Genomic DNA, 13,850 nt, shown 5'->3' with positions numbered 1-13,850 from the left:
CTTCAATAGATAACATTTTATCTACAAAAAACCATTTAGCCTATTTTCTATCTAGTTACAATATAACATCTTTCCTTTCCTGTTTAAGTTATGATTATTGACATTAGACGAGTTTTAAATTAACTGTTGCTGATATCGTATAGGTGGTTGACTCAGCCGGCCTGATCTAGTAATTGTGGGCCATGTAGTTTCTGGAGAGTGTTTTCGTCTGGACTCTTGGTGTGGGAAAGGTACTCGCTCCTTAGGCGGTCCGGTGCATGACGTGGTTGCTGTTATAGGCGGAAGTTCTGATCTCGTTTCCGTTTCGTTCCCTTGGTCTGTACGCTCTCTCTCGTACGTCCTTCCTATTATAGTTTTAGCTTTTCCTCCATTCGTCGTGACTGTTTGATATTCAGTTTGTGAATATGGTCCGTCTGCTCTGTTCCCAAGCATGCGATCTTCCTCTCGCTTTCCTTGTGGGATTTCTCGTAAATGTGTTCGAGTCCTTCTATAGATTTGGTTTTCTTTGGTTCTAATACGGTACGATCTTGGTTCTGGTCCAGACGCTATAATCGTTGCTGGTAGCCAATTTCTATGGCCTGCTTGATATACGATATCTTGGCCTATCTGAAGGGAAGGCAAAGGTTGGGCGGTTTTTTGCTTGGCGGTCATATTATGTCTTCGTTCCTCCAAGGCCCTCAGTGCATCTCGTATGGGGTATCGTGGTTCCAACGTTTTTACAGTAGTCGTTAGCGGTGTCCTAATGCGCCTTCCCATGCACAGTTCCGTGGGTGAAGGCAAATCACCTTTTGGGGTTGAGCGATATTCCCTTAATACGCTTTGAAGATCTTGTCCGTCCATTGATGCTTTGATGATCGAGTTCTTTATTGTCTGTATTGCTCTTTCTGCCATTCCGTTTGATTTCGGGTAGTATGGCGATGATGTTATGTGCTGTACATGACTTTGTTCGAGGAAGTGTTGGAACTCGGCGGAATTGAAAGGTGGTCCGTTGTCAGAGATTAGATGCAGAGGTGCTCCATGACGCGCGAATTGAGGTTTTAAAAAGTTGATAATCGCTTGCGCGTTTGTGGTAGTAAGTTCTTGAACTTCCACAAACTTGGAAAAGTAATCAATCATGAGTATCATGTTCCGTCCGTTGACTTTGAATAGGTCGACGCCGACTGTTTCAAAGGGTAGTCTCGGTATTGGATGAGGTTGTATCGGCAATGGAGGATTGGCTCGGCCTTGATTTCGGCAGATCGCGCAGTTTTTGATGTAGTACGTTAAGTCGTCTTGGAGACGCGGCCAAAATACGTTTGCCTTTGCTTTGGCTATGCATGAACCGATCCCTTGGTGTGTGGAGTGTACCTTGGCCAGGACCTGGCTTCTCATGTTGGATGGTATCACCAGGCATGTGCCTCTGTAAAGCAGACCGTCAGCTACGTGGAGTTCGCCTTGATATTGCCAGTATGGCCGAATCTCCGAAGGCAGAGCTTTCTGTGATGGAGGCCATCCTTCTCGTGTTAATTGTATGACTCTCATAAGAGTCTCATCAGCGGCCGTGGCGTGTTTATAAATTTCTTGCGTTGTGTTCGGTAATGCCGAGAGTGCATGGAGCGAGGCCTGTGGACCTTCCATGTTGTCCGTGTTGATTGTTGTATGTTTTTGTGGCATTCTTGATAGCATATCCGCGATATACAATTGGGTTCCCGGAACGTATATCAAATCGATTTGAAAACGAAAGAGTCTCATGAGTAGACGCTGTAATCGTGGTGATATCAAGTGTAATGGTTTCTTTATTACTCCAAGTAGCGGCTTGTGGTCGGTTTGCACTGTAATTTTTGTTCCAGCAACGTAGTAGTTGAAATGCTCGCACGCCCAGGTTACTGCCAGCAACTCTTTTTCGATCTGTGAGTACCTGGTTTGTGTTTCCGTGAAAGAGGTCGACGCGTATTCTACCGGATGCTGATTTTGCAGCAGCACCGCCCCTACTCCGATCTGGCTGGTGTCCACTGACAGTATGATTGGTGCTTTTGGGTTGAAAAATGCTAACACAGGTGCCGTTGTAGCCCGGGTTTTGAGGTTGATGAAATGCTGTTGATGGGTCTGCTCCCATGCATAGAACACGTCCTTTCGTAGTAAAGCCCTTAAGGGAGCTGTGTCCTTATTAGCGTCTGGTATGAAACGGACAATATAATTTACCATGCCGAGGAAACTTTGGAGTGCAGTTTTATCAGGTGGCGGTGGCATTGATGTGATTGCTTCCAGTTTGGTGGGATCAATTTGTACTCCTTCTGCTGTTAATATGTTGCCCAGGAATTTAACTTTCGGAAGGGCAAATTGGGCTTTTTTCGACCCGAAACAAAGGCAGCTTCAACCGCTCTGTCCAAGACTTTGAAAATGAGATTCTTGTGGGCAGTTGGATCATGTGCATGTATTAAAAAGTCATCCGTCGAGATAGTTTCCGTACTAAGTTTCGCGGCGGCTGCGTAGTATGAGTAGTCTTCTTTATATTGGCGCCAGGAAGCCGCTGGATCAGGACCGGGGACCAGCGGGGCAGGACTTTTAAACGAGGTCATCGCGTACTGCGCGGGAGAGGCAAGGGTGAGTTGAGATCACGACTCTATCACCATGTTATGATTTAGAACAATAGCTTAGTTTAAAAAGAACTTTATTGTCTGAAGTCTACATCCGAATGAATATTAACATTCTTCGTTATGTTTACATTACAGCTCGTATCGATAGGGATACGCCCTCTTCAATAGATAACATTTTATCTACAAAAAACCATTTAGCCTATTTTCTATCTAGTTACAATATAACACTATGGCCCAAGGGGGATCGAACCCACGACCTTCGCGTTATTAGCACGACGCTATAACCGACTGAGCTAATGGGCCACACATTTAATACGCTTTCCAAGATATCAAATATATTAAAATGAAGCCAAAACTTTAAGGATTTCCCAAGAAAAAACAGTACCTATGGCCCATAGGGGGATCGAACCCACGACCTTCGCGTTATTAGGACGACGCTCTAACCAACTGAGCTAATGGGCCACACAGTTCATATGCTTTCCAAGATATCAAATATATTAAAATGAAGCCAAAACGTTACAGATTTCGAAGAAAAAACTGTACCTATGGCCCATGGGGGGATCGAACCCACGACCTTCGCGTTATTAGCACGACGCTCTAACCAACGGAGCTAATGGGCCACACGGTTCATATGCTTTCCAAGATATCAAATATATTAAAATGAAGCCAAAAGTTTACGGATTTCCAAAGAAAAAGCAGTACCTATGGCCCATGGGGGGATCTAACCCACGACCCTCGCGTTATTAGCACGACGCTCTAACCAACTGAGCTAATGGGCCACACACTTATTTTGCTTTCCAAGATATAAAATATATTAAAATGAAGCCAAAACTTTACGGATTTTCAAAGAAAAACCAGTACCTATGGCCCATGGGGGGATCGAACCCACGACCTTAGCGTTATTAGCACGACGCTCTAACCAACTGAGCTAATGGGCCACACACTTAACATGCTTTCCAAGATATCAAATATATTAAAATGAAGCCAAAAATTTACGGATTTCCAAAGAAAAAACAGTATCTATGGCCCATGGGTGGATCGAACCCACGACCTTAGCGTTATTAGCACGACGCTCTAACCAACTGAGCTAATGGGCCACACAATTGATACGCTTTCCAAGATATCAAATATATTTAAATGAAGCTAAAACAATACGGATTTCCAAAGAATAAACAGTACCTATGGCCCATGGGGGGATCTAACTCACGACCTTCGCGTTATTAGCACGACGCTCTAACCAACTGAGCTAATGGGCCACACAGTTCATTTCTTTCCAAGATATCAAATATATTAAAATGAAGCCAAAACGTTACAGATTTCGAAGAAAAAACTGTACCTATGGCCCATGGGTGGATCGAACCCACGACCTTCGCGTTATTAGCACGACGCTCTAACCAACTGAGCTAATGGGCCACACAGTTCATACGCTTTTTAAGATATCAAAAATATTAAAATGAAGCCAAAACTTTCCGGATTTCCAAAGAAAAAACAGTACCTATGGCCCATAGGGAGATCGAACCCACGACCTTCGCGTTATTAGCACGACGCTCTATCCAACTGAGCTAATGGGCCACACACTTATTTTGCTTTCCAAGATATAAAATATATTAAAATGAAGCAAAAACTTTCCGGATTTCCAAAGAAAAAACAGTACCTATGGCCCATGGTGGGATCGAATCCACGACCTTCGCGTTATTAGCACGACGCTCTAGCCAACTGAGCTAATGGGCCACACTCTTAACGCGCTTTCTTAGATATCGAAAATATTAAAATGAAGCCAAAACTTTACGTATTCCCACAGAAAAAACAGTACCTATGGCCCATAGGGGGATCGAACCCACGACCTTCGCGTTATTAGGACGACGCTCTAACCAACTGAGCTAATGGGCCACACAGTTCATATGCTTTCCAAGATATCAAATATATTAAAATGAAGCCAAAACGTTACAGATTTCGAAGAAAAAACTGTACCTATGGCCCATGGGGGGATCGAACCCACGACCTTCGCGTTATTAGCACGACGCTCTAACCAACGGAGCTAATGGGCCACACGGTTCATATGCTTTCCAAGATATCAAATATATTAAAATGAAGCCAAAAGTTTACGGATTTCCAAAGAAAAAGCAGTACCTATGGCCCATGGGGGGATCGAACCCACGACCTTCGCGTTATTAGCACGACGCTCTAACCAACTGAGCTAATGGGCCACACACTTATTTTGCTTTCCAAGATATAAAATATATTAAAATGAAGCCAAAACTTTACGGATTTTCAAAGAAAAACCAGTACCTATGGCCCATGGGGGGATCGAACCCACGACCTTAGCGTTATTAGCACGACGCTCTAACCAACTGAGCTAATGGGCCACACACTTAACATGCTTTCCAAGATATCAAATATATTTAAATGAAGCTAAAACAATACGGATTTCCAAAGAATAAACAGTACCTATGGCCCATGGGTGGATCGAACCCACGACCTTCGCGTTATTAGCACGACGCTCTAACCAACTGAGCTAATGGGCCACACAGTTCATACGCTTTTTAAGATATCAAAAATATTAAAATGAAGCCAAAACTTTCCGGATTTCCAAAGAAAAAACAGTACCTATGGCCCATGGAGGGATCGAACCCACGACCTTCGCGTTATTAGCACGACGCTCTAACCAACTGAGCTAATGGGCCACACACTTCATACGCTTTCCAAGATATCAAATATATTAAAATGAAGCCAAAACTTTACAAATATCCAAAGAAAAAACAGTACCTATGGCCCATGGGGGGATCGAATCCACGACCTTCGCGTTATTAGCACGACGCTCTAGCCAACTGAGCTAATGGGCCACACTCTTAACACGCTTTCTTAGATATCGAAAATATTAAAATGAAGCCAAAACTTTACGTATTCCCACAGAAAAAACAGTACCTATGGCCCATAGGGAGATCGAACCCACGACCTTCGCGTTATTAGCACGACGCTCTAACCAACTGAGCTAATGGGCCAAACACTTCCTTTCCAATATATCAAATATATTAAAATGAAGCCAAAACTTTACGGATTTCGAAAAAAAAATGTTCCTAGGACCCATGGCGGGATCGAACCCACGACCTTCGCGTTATTAGCACGACGCTCTAACCAACTGAGCTAATGGGCCACACACTTATCTTGCTTTCCAAGATATAAAATATATTAAAATGAAGCAAAAACTTTCCGGATTTCCAAAGAAAAAACAGTACCTATGGCCCATGGGGGGATCGAACCCACGACCTTCGCGTTATTAGCACGACGCTCTAACCAACTGAGCTAATGGGCCACACAGTTCATACGCTTTCCAAGATATCAAATATATTAAAATGAAGCCAAAACTTTACAAATTTCCAAAGAAAAAACAGTACCTATGGCCCATGGGGGGATCGAATCCACGACCTTCGCGTTATTAGCACGACGCTCTAGCCAACTGAGCTAATGGGCCACACTCTTACCACGCTTTCTTAGATATCGAAAATATTAAAATGAAGCCAAAACTTTACGGATTTCCAAAGAAAAAACAGTACCTATGGCCCATGGGGGGATTGAACCCACGACCTTCGCGTTATTAGCACGACGCTCTAACCAACTGAGCTAATGTGCCACACTCTTAACATGCTTTCCAAGATATCAAATATATTAAAATGAAGCCAAAACGTTACAGATTTCGAAGAAAAAACTGTACCTATGGCCCATGGGGGGATCGAACCCACGACCTTCAAGTTATAAGTACGACGCTCTAACGTACTGAGCTAATGGGCCACACTTTTAGTACGCTTTCCCAGATATCAAATATATTAAAATGAAGCCAAAACTTTACGGATTTTCAAAGAAAAAACAGCACCTATGGCCCAAGTGGGGATCGAACCCACGACCTTCGCGTTATTAGCACGACGCTCTAACCAACTGAGCTAATGGGCCACACAGTTCATTTCTTTCCAAGATATCAAATATATTAAAATGAAGCCAAAACGTTACAGATTTCGAAGAAAAAACTGTACCTATGGCCCATGGGTGGATCGAACCCACGACCTTCGCGTTATTAGCACGACGCTCTAACCAACTGAGCTAATGGGCCACACAGTTCATACGCTTTTTAAGATATCAAAAATATTAAAATGAAGCCAAAACTTTCCGGATTTCCAAAGAAAAAACAGTACCTATGGCCCATAGGGAGATCGAACCCACGACCTTCGCGTTATTAGCACGACGCTCTAACCAACTGAGCTAATGGGCCACACACTTAACATGCTTTCCAAGATATCAAATATATTTAAATGAAGCTAAAACAATACGGATTTCCAAAGAATAAACAGTACCTATGGCCCATGGGTGGATCGAACCCACGACCTTCGCGTTATTAGCACGACGCTCTAACCAACTGAGCTAATGGGCCACACAGTTCATACGCTTTTTAAGATATCAAAAATATTAAAATGAAGCCAAAACTTTCCGGATTTCCAAAGAAAAAACAGTACCTATGGCCCATGGAGGGATCGAACCCACGACCTTCGCGTTATTAGCACGACGCTCTAACCAACTGAGCTAATGGGCCACACACTTCATACGCTTTCCAAGATATCAAATATATTAAAATGAAGCCAAAACTTTACAAATATCCAAAGAAAAAACAGTACCTATGGCCCATGGGGGGATCGAATCCACGACCTTCGCGTTATTAGCACGACGCTCTAGCCAACTGAGCTAATGGGCCACACTCTTAACACGCTTTCTTAGATATCGAAAATATTAAAATGAAGCCAAAACTTTACGTATTCCCACAGAAAAAACAGTACCTATGGCCCATAGGGAGATCGAACCCACGACCTTCGCGTTATTAGCACGACGCTCTAACCAACTGAGCTAATGGGCCAAACACTTCCTTTCCAATATATCAAATATATTAAAATGAAGCCAAAACTTTACGGATTTCGAAAAAAAAATGTTCCTAGGACCCATGGCGGGATCGAACCCACGACCTTCGCGTTATTAGCACGACGCTCTAACCAACTGAGCTAATGGGCCACACACTTATCTTGCTTTCCAAGATATAAAATATATTAAAATGAAGCAAAAACTTTCCGGATTTCCAAAGAAAAAACAGTACCTATGGCCCATGGGGGGATCGAACCCACGACCTTCGCGTTATTAGCACGACGCTCTAACCAACTGAGCTAATGGGCCACACAGTTCATACGCTTTCCAAGATATCAAATATATTAAAATGAAGCCAAAACTTTACAAATTTCCAAAGAAAAAACAGTACCTATGGCCCATGGGGGGATCGAATCCACGACCTTCGCGTTATTAGCACGACGCTCTAGCCAACTGAGCTAATGGGCCACACTCTTACCACGCTTTCTTAGATATCGAAAATATTAAAATGAAGCCAAAACTTTACGGATTTCCAAAGAAAAAACAGTACCTATGGCCCATGGGGGGATTGAACCCACGACCTTCGCGTTATTAGCACGACGCTCTAACCAACTGAGCTAATGTGCCACACTCTTAACATGCTTTCCAAGATATCAAATATATTAAAATGAAGCCAAAACGTTACAGATTTCGAAGAAAAAACTGTACCTATGGCCCATGGGGGGATCGAACCCACGACCTTCAAGTTATAAGTACGACGCTCTAACGTACTGAGCTAATGGGCCACACTTTTAGTACGCTTTCCCAGATATCAAATATATTAAAATGAAGCCAAAACTTTACGGATTTTCAAAGAAAAAACAGCACCTATGGCCCAAGTGGGGATCGAACCCACGACCTTCGCGTTATTAGCACGACGCTCTAACCAACTGAGCTAATGGGCCACACAGTTCATTTCTTTCCAAGATATCAAATATATTAAAATGAAGCCAAAACGTTACAGATTTCGAAGAAAAAACTGTACCTATGGCCCATGGGTGGATCGAACCCACGACCTTCGCGTTATTAGCACGACGCTCTAACCAACTGAGCTAATGGGCCACACAGTTCATACGCTTTTTAAGATATCAAAAATATTAAAATGAAGCCAAAACTTTCCGGATTTCCAAAGAAAAAACAGTACCTATGGCCCATAGGGAGATCGAACCCACGACCTTCGCGTTATTAGCACGACGCTCTAACCAACTGAGCTAATGGGCCACACACTTATTTTGCTTTCCAAGATATAAAATATATTAAAATGAAGCAAAAACTTTCCGGATTTCCAAAGAAAAAACAGTACCTATGGCCCATGGAGGGATCGAACCCACGACCTTCGCGTTATTAGCACGACGCTCTAACCAACTGAGCTAATGGGCCACACACTTCATACGCTTTCCAAGATATCAAATATATTAAAATGAAGCCAAAACTTTACAAATATCCAAAGAAAAAACAGTACCTATGGCCCATGGTGGGATCGAATCCACGACCTTCGCGTTATTAGCACGACGCTCTAGCCAACTGAGCTAATGGGCCACACTCTTAACGCGCTTTCTTAGATATCGAAAATATTAAAATGAAGCCAAAACTTTACGTATTCCCACAGAAAAAACAGTACCTATGGCCCATAGGGGGATCGATCCCACGACCTTCGCGTTATTAGGACGACTCTCTAACCAACTGAGCTAATGGGCCACACAGTTCATATGCTTTCCAAGATATCAAATATATTAAAATGAAGCCAAAACGTTACAGATTTCGAAGAAAAAACTGTACCTATGGCCCATGGGGGGATCGAACCCACGACCTTCGCGTTATTAGCACGACGCTCTAACCAACGGAGCTAATGGGCCACACGGTTCATATGCTTTCCAAGATATCAAATATATTAAAATGAAGCCAAAAGTTTACGGATTTCCAAAGAAAAAGCAGTACCTATGGCCCATGGGGGGATCGAACCCACGACCTTCGCGTTATTAGCACGACGCTCTAACCAACTGAGCTAATGGGCCACACACTTATTTTGCTTTCCAAGATATAAAATATATTAAAATGAAGCCAAAACTTTACGGATTTTCAAAGAAAAACCAGTACCTATGGCCCATGGGGGGATCGAACCCACGACCTTAGCGTTATTAGCACGACGCTCTAACCAACTGAGCTAATGGGCCACACACTTAACATGCTTTCCAAGATATCAAATATATTTAAATGAAGCTAAAACAATACGGATTTCCAAAGAATATACAGTACCTATGGCCCATGGGTGGATCGAACCCACGACCTTCGCGTTATTAGCACGACGCTCTAACCAACTGAGCTAATGGGCCACACAGTTCATACGCTTTTTAAGATATCAAAAATATTAAAATGAAGCCAAAACTTTCCGGATTTCCAAAGAAAAAACAGTACCTATGTCCCATAGGGAGATCGAACCCACGACCTTCGCGTTATTAGCACGACGCTCTAACCAACTGAACTAATGGGCCACACACTTATTTTGCTTTCCAAGATATAAAATATATTAAAATGAAGCAAAAACTTTCCGGATTTCCAAAGAAAAAACAGTACCTATGGCCCATGGGGGGATCGAATCCACGACCTTCGCGTTATTAGCACGACGCTCTAGCCAACTGAGCTAATGGGCCACACTCTTAACACGCTTTCTTAGATATCGAAAATATTAAAATGAAGCCAAAACTTTACGTATTCCCACAGAAAAAACAGTACCTATGGCCCATAGGGAGATCGAACCCACGACCTTCGCGTTATTAGCACGACGCTCTAACCAACTGAGCTAATGGGCCAAACACTTCCTTTCCAATATATCAAATATATTAAAATGAAGCCAAAACTTTACGGATTTCGAAAAAAAAATGTTCCTAGGACCCATGGCGGGATCGAACCCACGACCTTCGCGTTATTAGCACGACGCTCTAACCAACTGAGCTAATGGGCCACACACTTATCTTGCTTTCCAAGATATAAAATATATTAAAATGAAGCAAAAACTTTCCGGATTTCCAAAGAAAAAACAGTACCTATGGCCCATGGGGGGATCGAACCCACGACCTTCGCGTTATTAGCACGACGCTCTAACCAACTGAGCTAATGGGCCACACAGTTCATACGCTTTCCAAGATATCAAATATATTAAAATGAAGCCAAAACTTTACAAATTTCCAAAGAAAAAACAGTACCTATGGCCCATGGGGGGATCGAATCCACGACCTTCGCGTTATTAGCACGACGCTCTAGCCAACTGAGCTAATGGGCCACACTCTTACCACGCTTTCTTAGATATCGAAAATATTAAAATGAAGCCAAAACTTTACGGATTTCCAAAGAAAAAACAGTACCTATGGCCCATGGGGGGATTGAACCCACGACCTTCGCGTTATTAGCACGACGCTCTAACCAACTGAGCTAATGTGCCACACTCTTAACATGCTTTCCAAGATATCAAATATATTAAAATGAAGCCAAAACGTTACAGATTTCGAAGAAAAAACTGTACCTATGGCCCATGGGGGGATCGAACCCACGACCTTCAAGTTATAAGTACGACGCTCTAACGTACTGAGCTAATGGGCCACACTTTTAGTACGCTTTCCCAGATATCAAATATATTAAAATGAAGCCAAAACTTTACGGATTTTCAAAGAAAAAACAGCACCTATGGCCCAAGTGGGGATCGAACCCACGACCTTCGCGTTATTAGCACGACGCTCTAACCAACTGAGCTAATGGGCCACGCAGTTCATATGCTTTCCAAGATATCAAATATATTAAAATGAAGCCAAAACGTTACAGATTTCGAAGAAAAAACTGTACCTATGGCCCATGGGGGGATCGAACCCACGACCTTCGCGTTATTAGCACGACGCTCTAACCAACTGAGCTAATGGGCCACACACTTATTTTGCTTTCCAAGATATAAAATATATTAAAATGAAGCAAAAACTTTCCGGATTTCCAAAGAAAAAACAGTACCTATGGCCCATGGAGGGATCGAACCCACGACCTTCGCGTTATTAGCACGACGCTCTAACCAACTGAACTAATGGGCCACACACTTATTTTGCTTTCCAAGATATAAAATATATTAAAATGAAGCAAAAACTTTCCGGATTTCCAAAGAAAAAACAGTACCTATGGCCCATGGGGGGATCGAATCCACGACCTTCGCGTTATTAGCACGACGCTCTAGCCAACTGAGCTAATGGGCCACACTCTTAACACGCTTTCTTAGATATCGAAAATATTAAAATGAAGCCAAAACTTTACGTATTCCCACAGAAAAAACAGTACCTATGGCCCATAGGGAGATCGAACCCACGACCTTCGCGTTATTAGCACGACGCTCTAACCAACTGAGCTAATGGGCCAAACACTTCCTTTCCAATATATCAAATATATTAAAATGAAGCCAAAACTTTACGGATTTCGAAAAAAAAATGTTCCTAGGACCCATGGCGGGATCGAACCCACGACCTTCGCGTTATTAGCACGACGCTCTAACCAACTGAGCTAATGGGCCACACACTTATCTTGCTTTCCAAGATATAAAATATATTAAAATGAAGCAAAAACTTTCCGGATTTCCAAAGAAAAAACAGTACCTATGGCCCATGGGGGGATCGAACCCACGACCTTCGCGTTATTAGCACGACGCTCTAACCAACTGAGCTAATGGGCCACACAGTTCATACGCTTTCCAAGATATCAAATATATTAAAATGAAGCCAAAACTTTACAAATTTCCAAAGAAAAAACAGTACCTATGGCCCATGGGGGGATCGAATCCACGACCTTCGCGTTATTAGCACGACGCTCTAGCCAACTGAGCTAATGGGCCACACTCTTACCACGCTTTCTTAGATATCGAAAATATTAAAATGAAGCCAAAACTTTACGGATTTCCAAAGAAAAAACAGTACCTATGGCCCATGGGGGGATTGAACCCACGACCTTCGCGTTATTAGCACGACGCTCTAACCAACTGAGCTAATGTGCCACACTCTTAACATGCTTTCCAAGATATCAAATATATTAAAATGAAGCCAAAACGTTACAGATTTCGAAGAAAAAACTGTACCTATGGCCCATGGGGGGATCGAACCCACGACCTTCAAGTTATAAGTACGACGCTCTAACGTACTGAGCTAATGGGCCACACTTTTAGTACGCTTTCCCAGATATCAAATATATTAAAATGAAGCCAAAACTTTACGGATTTTCAAAGAAAAAACAGCACCTATGGCCCAAGTGGGGATCGAACCCACGACCTTCGCGTTATTAGCACGACGCTCTAACCAACTGAGCTAATGGGCCACGCAGTTCATATGCTTTCCAAGATATCAAATATATTAAAATGAAGCCAAAACGTTACAGATTTCGAAGAAAAAACTGTACCTATGGCCCATGGGGGGATCGAACCCACGACCTTCGCGTTATTAGCACGACGCTCTAACCAACTGAGCTAATGGGCCACACACTTATTTTGCTTTCCAAGATATAAAATATATTAAAATGAAGCAAAAACTTTCCGGATTTCCAAAGAAAAAACAGTACCTATGGCCCATGGAGGGATCGAACCCACGACCTTCGCGTTATTAGCACGACGCTCTAACCAACTGAGCTAATGGGCCACAAACTTCATACGCTTTCCAAGATATCAAATATATTAAAATGAAGCCAAAACTTTACAAATTTCCAAAGAAAAAACAGTACCTATGGCCCATGGGGGGATCGAATCCACGACCTTCGCGTTATTAGCACGACGCTCTAGCCAACTGAGCTAATGGGCCACACTCTTAACACGCTTTCTTAGATATCGAAAATATTAAAATGAAGCCAAAACTTTACGTATTCCCACAGAAAAAACAGTACCTATGGCCCATAGGGAGATCGAACCCACGACCTTCGCGTTATTAGCACGACGCTCTAACCAACTGAGCTAATGGGCCAAACACTTCCTTTCCAATATATCAAATATATTAAAATGAAGCCAAAACTTTACGGATTTCGAAAAAAAAATGTTCCTAGGACCCATGGCGGGATCGAACCCACGACCTTCGCGTTATTAGCACGACGCTCTAACCAACTGAGCTAATGGGCCACACACTTATCTTGCTTTCCAAGATATAAAATATATTAAAATGAAGCAAAAACTTTCCGGATTTCCAAAGAAAAAACAGTACCTATGGCCCATGGGGGGATCGAACCCACGACCTTCGCGTTATTAGCACGACGCTCTAACCAACTGAGCTAATGGGCCTTACAGTTCATACGCTTTCCAAGATATCAAATATATTAAAATGAAGCCAA

At 42.7% G+C, this 13,850-nt stretch overlaps 66 non-coding genes across 66 annotated transcripts; all 66 read right to left on the bottom strand.

The window, feature by feature from the left end:
* Positions 1–2,805: 2,805 nt before the first annotated feature.
* Positions 2,806–2,880, bottom strand: TRNAI-AAU (transfer RNA isoleucine (anticodon AAU)). The gene has a single exon. It is a non-coding gene; the product is annotated as a tRNA-Ile (tRNA).
* Positions 2,881–2,964: 84 nt separating this feature from the next.
* Positions 2,965–3,038, bottom strand: TRNAI-AAU (transfer RNA isoleucine (anticodon AAU)). Its single transcript has one exon. It is a non-coding gene; the product is annotated as a tRNA-Ile (tRNA).
* An 84-nt stretch (positions 3,039–3,122) lies between these two features.
* TRNAI-AAU (transfer RNA isoleucine (anticodon AAU)) lies at positions 3,123–3,196 on the bottom strand. Its single transcript has one exon. It is a non-coding gene; the product is annotated as a tRNA-Ile (tRNA).
* An 85-nt stretch (positions 3,197–3,281) lies between these two features.
* On the bottom strand, positions 3,282–3,355 carry TRNAI-AAU (transfer RNA isoleucine (anticodon AAU)). The gene has a single exon. It is a non-coding gene; the product is annotated as a tRNA-Ile (tRNA).
* Positions 3,356–3,440: 85 nt separating this feature from the next.
* On the bottom strand, positions 3,441–3,514 carry TRNAI-AAU (transfer RNA isoleucine (anticodon AAU)). The gene has a single exon. It is a non-coding gene; the product is annotated as a tRNA-Ile (tRNA).
* Positions 3,515–3,599: 85 nt separating this feature from the next.
* On the bottom strand, positions 3,600–3,673 carry TRNAI-AAU (transfer RNA isoleucine (anticodon AAU)). The gene has a single exon. It is a non-coding gene; the product is annotated as a tRNA-Ile (tRNA).
* An 85-nt stretch (positions 3,674–3,758) lies between these two features.
* On the bottom strand, positions 3,759–3,832 carry TRNAI-AAU (transfer RNA isoleucine (anticodon AAU)). The gene has a single exon. It is a non-coding gene; the product is annotated as a tRNA-Ile (tRNA).
* Positions 3,833–3,915: 83 nt separating this feature from the next.
* TRNAI-AAU (transfer RNA isoleucine (anticodon AAU)) lies at positions 3,916–3,989 on the bottom strand. Its single transcript has one exon. It is a non-coding gene; the product is annotated as a tRNA-Ile (tRNA).
* An 85-nt stretch (positions 3,990–4,074) lies between these two features.
* TRNAI-AAU (transfer RNA isoleucine (anticodon AAU)) lies at positions 4,075–4,148 on the bottom strand. Its single transcript has one exon. It is a non-coding gene; the product is annotated as a tRNA-Ile (tRNA).
* An 85-nt stretch (positions 4,149–4,233) lies between these two features.
* Positions 4,234–4,307, bottom strand: TRNAI-AAU (transfer RNA isoleucine (anticodon AAU)). Its single transcript has one exon. It is a non-coding gene; the product is annotated as a tRNA-Ile (tRNA).
* Positions 4,308–4,392: 85 nt separating this feature from the next.
* Positions 4,393–4,466, bottom strand: TRNAI-AAU (transfer RNA isoleucine (anticodon AAU)). The gene has a single exon. It is a non-coding gene; the product is annotated as a tRNA-Ile (tRNA).
* Positions 4,467–4,550: 84 nt separating this feature from the next.
* On the bottom strand, positions 4,551–4,624 carry TRNAI-AAU (transfer RNA isoleucine (anticodon AAU)). The gene has a single exon. It is a non-coding gene; the product is annotated as a tRNA-Ile (tRNA).
* Positions 4,625–4,709: 85 nt separating this feature from the next.
* Positions 4,710–4,783, bottom strand: TRNAI-AAU (transfer RNA isoleucine (anticodon AAU)). Its single transcript has one exon. It is a non-coding gene; the product is annotated as a tRNA-Ile (tRNA).
* Positions 4,784–4,868: 85 nt separating this feature from the next.
* TRNAI-AAU (transfer RNA isoleucine (anticodon AAU)) lies at positions 4,869–4,942 on the bottom strand. Its single transcript has one exon. It is a non-coding gene; the product is annotated as a tRNA-Ile (tRNA).
* Positions 4,943–5,027: 85 nt separating this feature from the next.
* TRNAI-AAU (transfer RNA isoleucine (anticodon AAU)) lies at positions 5,028–5,101 on the bottom strand. Its single transcript has one exon. It is a non-coding gene; the product is annotated as a tRNA-Ile (tRNA).
* Positions 5,102–5,186: 85 nt separating this feature from the next.
* Positions 5,187–5,260, bottom strand: TRNAI-AAU (transfer RNA isoleucine (anticodon AAU)). The gene has a single exon. It is a non-coding gene; the product is annotated as a tRNA-Ile (tRNA).
* Positions 5,261–5,345: 85 nt separating this feature from the next.
* TRNAI-AAU (transfer RNA isoleucine (anticodon AAU)) lies at positions 5,346–5,419 on the bottom strand. Its single transcript has one exon. It is a non-coding gene; the product is annotated as a tRNA-Ile (tRNA).
* An 85-nt stretch (positions 5,420–5,504) lies between these two features.
* TRNAI-AAU (transfer RNA isoleucine (anticodon AAU)) lies at positions 5,505–5,578 on the bottom strand. Its single transcript has one exon. It is a non-coding gene; the product is annotated as a tRNA-Ile (tRNA).
* A 78-nt stretch (positions 5,579–5,656) lies between these two features.
* TRNAI-AAU (transfer RNA isoleucine (anticodon AAU)) lies at positions 5,657–5,730 on the bottom strand. Its single transcript has one exon. It is a non-coding gene; the product is annotated as a tRNA-Ile (tRNA).
* Positions 5,731–5,815: 85 nt separating this feature from the next.
* Positions 5,816–5,889, bottom strand: TRNAI-AAU (transfer RNA isoleucine (anticodon AAU)). The gene has a single exon. It is a non-coding gene; the product is annotated as a tRNA-Ile (tRNA).
* An 85-nt stretch (positions 5,890–5,974) lies between these two features.
* Positions 5,975–6,048, bottom strand: TRNAI-AAU (transfer RNA isoleucine (anticodon AAU)). The gene has a single exon. It is a non-coding gene; the product is annotated as a tRNA-Ile (tRNA).
* Positions 6,049–6,133: 85 nt separating this feature from the next.
* On the bottom strand, positions 6,134–6,207 carry TRNAI-AAU (transfer RNA isoleucine (anticodon AAU)). The gene has a single exon. It is a non-coding gene; the product is annotated as a tRNA-Ile (tRNA).
* A 243-nt stretch (positions 6,208–6,450) lies between these two features.
* Positions 6,451–6,524, bottom strand: TRNAI-AAU (transfer RNA isoleucine (anticodon AAU)). Its single transcript has one exon. It is a non-coding gene; the product is annotated as a tRNA-Ile (tRNA).
* An 83-nt stretch (positions 6,525–6,607) lies between these two features.
* On the bottom strand, positions 6,608–6,681 carry TRNAI-AAU (transfer RNA isoleucine (anticodon AAU)). Its single transcript has one exon. It is a non-coding gene; the product is annotated as a tRNA-Ile (tRNA).
* Positions 6,682–6,766: 85 nt separating this feature from the next.
* Positions 6,767–6,840, bottom strand: TRNAI-AAU (transfer RNA isoleucine (anticodon AAU)). The gene has a single exon. It is a non-coding gene; the product is annotated as a tRNA-Ile (tRNA).
* An 85-nt stretch (positions 6,841–6,925) lies between these two features.
* Positions 6,926–6,999, bottom strand: TRNAI-AAU (transfer RNA isoleucine (anticodon AAU)). The gene has a single exon. It is a non-coding gene; the product is annotated as a tRNA-Ile (tRNA).
* An 85-nt stretch (positions 7,000–7,084) lies between these two features.
* TRNAI-AAU (transfer RNA isoleucine (anticodon AAU)) lies at positions 7,085–7,158 on the bottom strand. Its single transcript has one exon. It is a non-coding gene; the product is annotated as a tRNA-Ile (tRNA).
* An 85-nt stretch (positions 7,159–7,243) lies between these two features.
* On the bottom strand, positions 7,244–7,317 carry TRNAI-AAU (transfer RNA isoleucine (anticodon AAU)). Its single transcript has one exon. It is a non-coding gene; the product is annotated as a tRNA-Ile (tRNA).
* Positions 7,318–7,402: 85 nt separating this feature from the next.
* On the bottom strand, positions 7,403–7,476 carry TRNAI-AAU (transfer RNA isoleucine (anticodon AAU)). The gene has a single exon. It is a non-coding gene; the product is annotated as a tRNA-Ile (tRNA).
* Positions 7,477–7,554: 78 nt separating this feature from the next.
* Positions 7,555–7,628, bottom strand: TRNAI-AAU (transfer RNA isoleucine (anticodon AAU)). The gene has a single exon. It is a non-coding gene; the product is annotated as a tRNA-Ile (tRNA).
* Positions 7,629–7,713: 85 nt separating this feature from the next.
* Positions 7,714–7,787, bottom strand: TRNAI-AAU (transfer RNA isoleucine (anticodon AAU)). The gene has a single exon. It is a non-coding gene; the product is annotated as a tRNA-Ile (tRNA).
* An 85-nt stretch (positions 7,788–7,872) lies between these two features.
* TRNAI-AAU (transfer RNA isoleucine (anticodon AAU)) lies at positions 7,873–7,946 on the bottom strand. The gene has a single exon. It is a non-coding gene; the product is annotated as a tRNA-Ile (tRNA).
* An 85-nt stretch (positions 7,947–8,031) lies between these two features.
* TRNAI-AAU (transfer RNA isoleucine (anticodon AAU)) lies at positions 8,032–8,105 on the bottom strand. The gene has a single exon. It is a non-coding gene; the product is annotated as a tRNA-Ile (tRNA).
* Positions 8,106–8,348: 243 nt separating this feature from the next.
* Positions 8,349–8,422, bottom strand: TRNAI-AAU (transfer RNA isoleucine (anticodon AAU)). Its single transcript has one exon. It is a non-coding gene; the product is annotated as a tRNA-Ile (tRNA).
* Positions 8,423–8,505: 83 nt separating this feature from the next.
* TRNAI-AAU (transfer RNA isoleucine (anticodon AAU)) lies at positions 8,506–8,579 on the bottom strand. The gene has a single exon. It is a non-coding gene; the product is annotated as a tRNA-Ile (tRNA).
* An 85-nt stretch (positions 8,580–8,664) lies between these two features.
* Positions 8,665–8,738, bottom strand: TRNAI-AAU (transfer RNA isoleucine (anticodon AAU)). Its single transcript has one exon. It is a non-coding gene; the product is annotated as a tRNA-Ile (tRNA).
* Positions 8,739–8,823: 85 nt separating this feature from the next.
* Positions 8,824–8,897, bottom strand: TRNAI-AAU (transfer RNA isoleucine (anticodon AAU)). Its single transcript has one exon. It is a non-coding gene; the product is annotated as a tRNA-Ile (tRNA).
* Positions 8,898–8,982: 85 nt separating this feature from the next.
* On the bottom strand, positions 8,983–9,056 carry TRNAI-AAU (transfer RNA isoleucine (anticodon AAU)). Its single transcript has one exon. It is a non-coding gene; the product is annotated as a tRNA-Ile (tRNA).
* Positions 9,057–9,141: 85 nt separating this feature from the next.
* TRNAI-AAU (transfer RNA isoleucine (anticodon AAU)) lies at positions 9,142–9,215 on the bottom strand. The gene has a single exon. It is a non-coding gene; the product is annotated as a tRNA-Ile (tRNA).
* An 84-nt stretch (positions 9,216–9,299) lies between these two features.
* On the bottom strand, positions 9,300–9,373 carry TRNAI-AAU (transfer RNA isoleucine (anticodon AAU)). Its single transcript has one exon. It is a non-coding gene; the product is annotated as a tRNA-Ile (tRNA).
* An 85-nt stretch (positions 9,374–9,458) lies between these two features.
* On the bottom strand, positions 9,459–9,532 carry TRNAI-AAU (transfer RNA isoleucine (anticodon AAU)). The gene has a single exon. It is a non-coding gene; the product is annotated as a tRNA-Ile (tRNA).
* An 85-nt stretch (positions 9,533–9,617) lies between these two features.
* TRNAI-AAU (transfer RNA isoleucine (anticodon AAU)) lies at positions 9,618–9,691 on the bottom strand. The gene has a single exon. It is a non-coding gene; the product is annotated as a tRNA-Ile (tRNA).
* Positions 9,692–9,776: 85 nt separating this feature from the next.
* TRNAI-AAU (transfer RNA isoleucine (anticodon AAU)) lies at positions 9,777–9,850 on the bottom strand. The gene has a single exon. It is a non-coding gene; the product is annotated as a tRNA-Ile (tRNA).
* An 85-nt stretch (positions 9,851–9,935) lies between these two features.
* Positions 9,936–10,009, bottom strand: TRNAI-AAU (transfer RNA isoleucine (anticodon AAU)). The gene has a single exon. It is a non-coding gene; the product is annotated as a tRNA-Ile (tRNA).
* Positions 10,010–10,094: 85 nt separating this feature from the next.
* TRNAI-AAU (transfer RNA isoleucine (anticodon AAU)) lies at positions 10,095–10,168 on the bottom strand. The gene has a single exon. It is a non-coding gene; the product is annotated as a tRNA-Ile (tRNA).
* Positions 10,169–10,253: 85 nt separating this feature from the next.
* Positions 10,254–10,327, bottom strand: TRNAI-AAU (transfer RNA isoleucine (anticodon AAU)). The gene has a single exon. It is a non-coding gene; the product is annotated as a tRNA-Ile (tRNA).
* A 78-nt stretch (positions 10,328–10,405) lies between these two features.
* Positions 10,406–10,479, bottom strand: TRNAI-AAU (transfer RNA isoleucine (anticodon AAU)). Its single transcript has one exon. It is a non-coding gene; the product is annotated as a tRNA-Ile (tRNA).
* Positions 10,480–10,564: 85 nt separating this feature from the next.
* TRNAI-AAU (transfer RNA isoleucine (anticodon AAU)) lies at positions 10,565–10,638 on the bottom strand. Its single transcript has one exon. It is a non-coding gene; the product is annotated as a tRNA-Ile (tRNA).
* Positions 10,639–10,723: 85 nt separating this feature from the next.
* Positions 10,724–10,797, bottom strand: TRNAI-AAU (transfer RNA isoleucine (anticodon AAU)). Its single transcript has one exon. It is a non-coding gene; the product is annotated as a tRNA-Ile (tRNA).
* An 85-nt stretch (positions 10,798–10,882) lies between these two features.
* Positions 10,883–10,956, bottom strand: TRNAI-AAU (transfer RNA isoleucine (anticodon AAU)). The gene has a single exon. It is a non-coding gene; the product is annotated as a tRNA-Ile (tRNA).
* A 243-nt stretch (positions 10,957–11,199) lies between these two features.
* TRNAI-AAU (transfer RNA isoleucine (anticodon AAU)) lies at positions 11,200–11,273 on the bottom strand. Its single transcript has one exon. It is a non-coding gene; the product is annotated as a tRNA-Ile (tRNA).
* An 84-nt stretch (positions 11,274–11,357) lies between these two features.
* Positions 11,358–11,431, bottom strand: TRNAI-AAU (transfer RNA isoleucine (anticodon AAU)). Its single transcript has one exon. It is a non-coding gene; the product is annotated as a tRNA-Ile (tRNA).
* Positions 11,432–11,516: 85 nt separating this feature from the next.
* TRNAI-AAU (transfer RNA isoleucine (anticodon AAU)) lies at positions 11,517–11,590 on the bottom strand. The gene has a single exon. It is a non-coding gene; the product is annotated as a tRNA-Ile (tRNA).
* Positions 11,591–11,675: 85 nt separating this feature from the next.
* Positions 11,676–11,749, bottom strand: TRNAI-AAU (transfer RNA isoleucine (anticodon AAU)). Its single transcript has one exon. It is a non-coding gene; the product is annotated as a tRNA-Ile (tRNA).
* An 85-nt stretch (positions 11,750–11,834) lies between these two features.
* TRNAI-AAU (transfer RNA isoleucine (anticodon AAU)) lies at positions 11,835–11,908 on the bottom strand. Its single transcript has one exon. It is a non-coding gene; the product is annotated as a tRNA-Ile (tRNA).
* A 78-nt stretch (positions 11,909–11,986) lies between these two features.
* On the bottom strand, positions 11,987–12,060 carry TRNAI-AAU (transfer RNA isoleucine (anticodon AAU)). The gene has a single exon. It is a non-coding gene; the product is annotated as a tRNA-Ile (tRNA).
* An 85-nt stretch (positions 12,061–12,145) lies between these two features.
* TRNAI-AAU (transfer RNA isoleucine (anticodon AAU)) lies at positions 12,146–12,219 on the bottom strand. The gene has a single exon. It is a non-coding gene; the product is annotated as a tRNA-Ile (tRNA).
* An 85-nt stretch (positions 12,220–12,304) lies between these two features.
* On the bottom strand, positions 12,305–12,378 carry TRNAI-AAU (transfer RNA isoleucine (anticodon AAU)). Its single transcript has one exon. It is a non-coding gene; the product is annotated as a tRNA-Ile (tRNA).
* Positions 12,379–12,463: 85 nt separating this feature from the next.
* On the bottom strand, positions 12,464–12,537 carry TRNAI-AAU (transfer RNA isoleucine (anticodon AAU)). Its single transcript has one exon. It is a non-coding gene; the product is annotated as a tRNA-Ile (tRNA).
* Positions 12,538–12,780: 243 nt separating this feature from the next.
* TRNAI-AAU (transfer RNA isoleucine (anticodon AAU)) lies at positions 12,781–12,854 on the bottom strand. The gene has a single exon. It is a non-coding gene; the product is annotated as a tRNA-Ile (tRNA).
* Positions 12,855–12,938: 84 nt separating this feature from the next.
* TRNAI-AAU (transfer RNA isoleucine (anticodon AAU)) lies at positions 12,939–13,012 on the bottom strand. Its single transcript has one exon. It is a non-coding gene; the product is annotated as a tRNA-Ile (tRNA).
* Positions 13,013–13,097: 85 nt separating this feature from the next.
* On the bottom strand, positions 13,098–13,171 carry TRNAI-AAU (transfer RNA isoleucine (anticodon AAU)). Its single transcript has one exon. It is a non-coding gene; the product is annotated as a tRNA-Ile (tRNA).
* An 85-nt stretch (positions 13,172–13,256) lies between these two features.
* Positions 13,257–13,330, bottom strand: TRNAI-AAU (transfer RNA isoleucine (anticodon AAU)). The gene has a single exon. It is a non-coding gene; the product is annotated as a tRNA-Ile (tRNA).
* An 85-nt stretch (positions 13,331–13,415) lies between these two features.
* On the bottom strand, positions 13,416–13,489 carry TRNAI-AAU (transfer RNA isoleucine (anticodon AAU)). Its single transcript has one exon. It is a non-coding gene; the product is annotated as a tRNA-Ile (tRNA).
* Positions 13,490–13,567: 78 nt separating this feature from the next.
* Positions 13,568–13,641, bottom strand: TRNAI-AAU (transfer RNA isoleucine (anticodon AAU)). The gene has a single exon. It is a non-coding gene; the product is annotated as a tRNA-Ile (tRNA).
* Positions 13,642–13,726: 85 nt separating this feature from the next.
* On the bottom strand, positions 13,727–13,800 carry TRNAI-AAU (transfer RNA isoleucine (anticodon AAU)). Its single transcript has one exon. It is a non-coding gene; the product is annotated as a tRNA-Ile (tRNA).
* Positions 13,801–13,850: the final 50 nt, after the last annotated feature.

The sequence above is a fragment of the Phalangium opilio genome, unplaced genomic scaffold (genome assembly GCF_054372755.1).
Source record: "Phalangium opilio isolate 3A_F unplaced genomic scaffold, DU_Popi_V2 ptg000011l_1, whole genome shotgun sequence".
Lineage (NCBI taxonomy): Eukaryota > Metazoa > Arthropoda > Arachnida > Opiliones > Phalangiidae > Phalangium > Phalangium opilio.
Note: the sequence above shows the minus strand (reverse complement) of the source record. Positions and strands in the feature narration are given on the sequence as shown.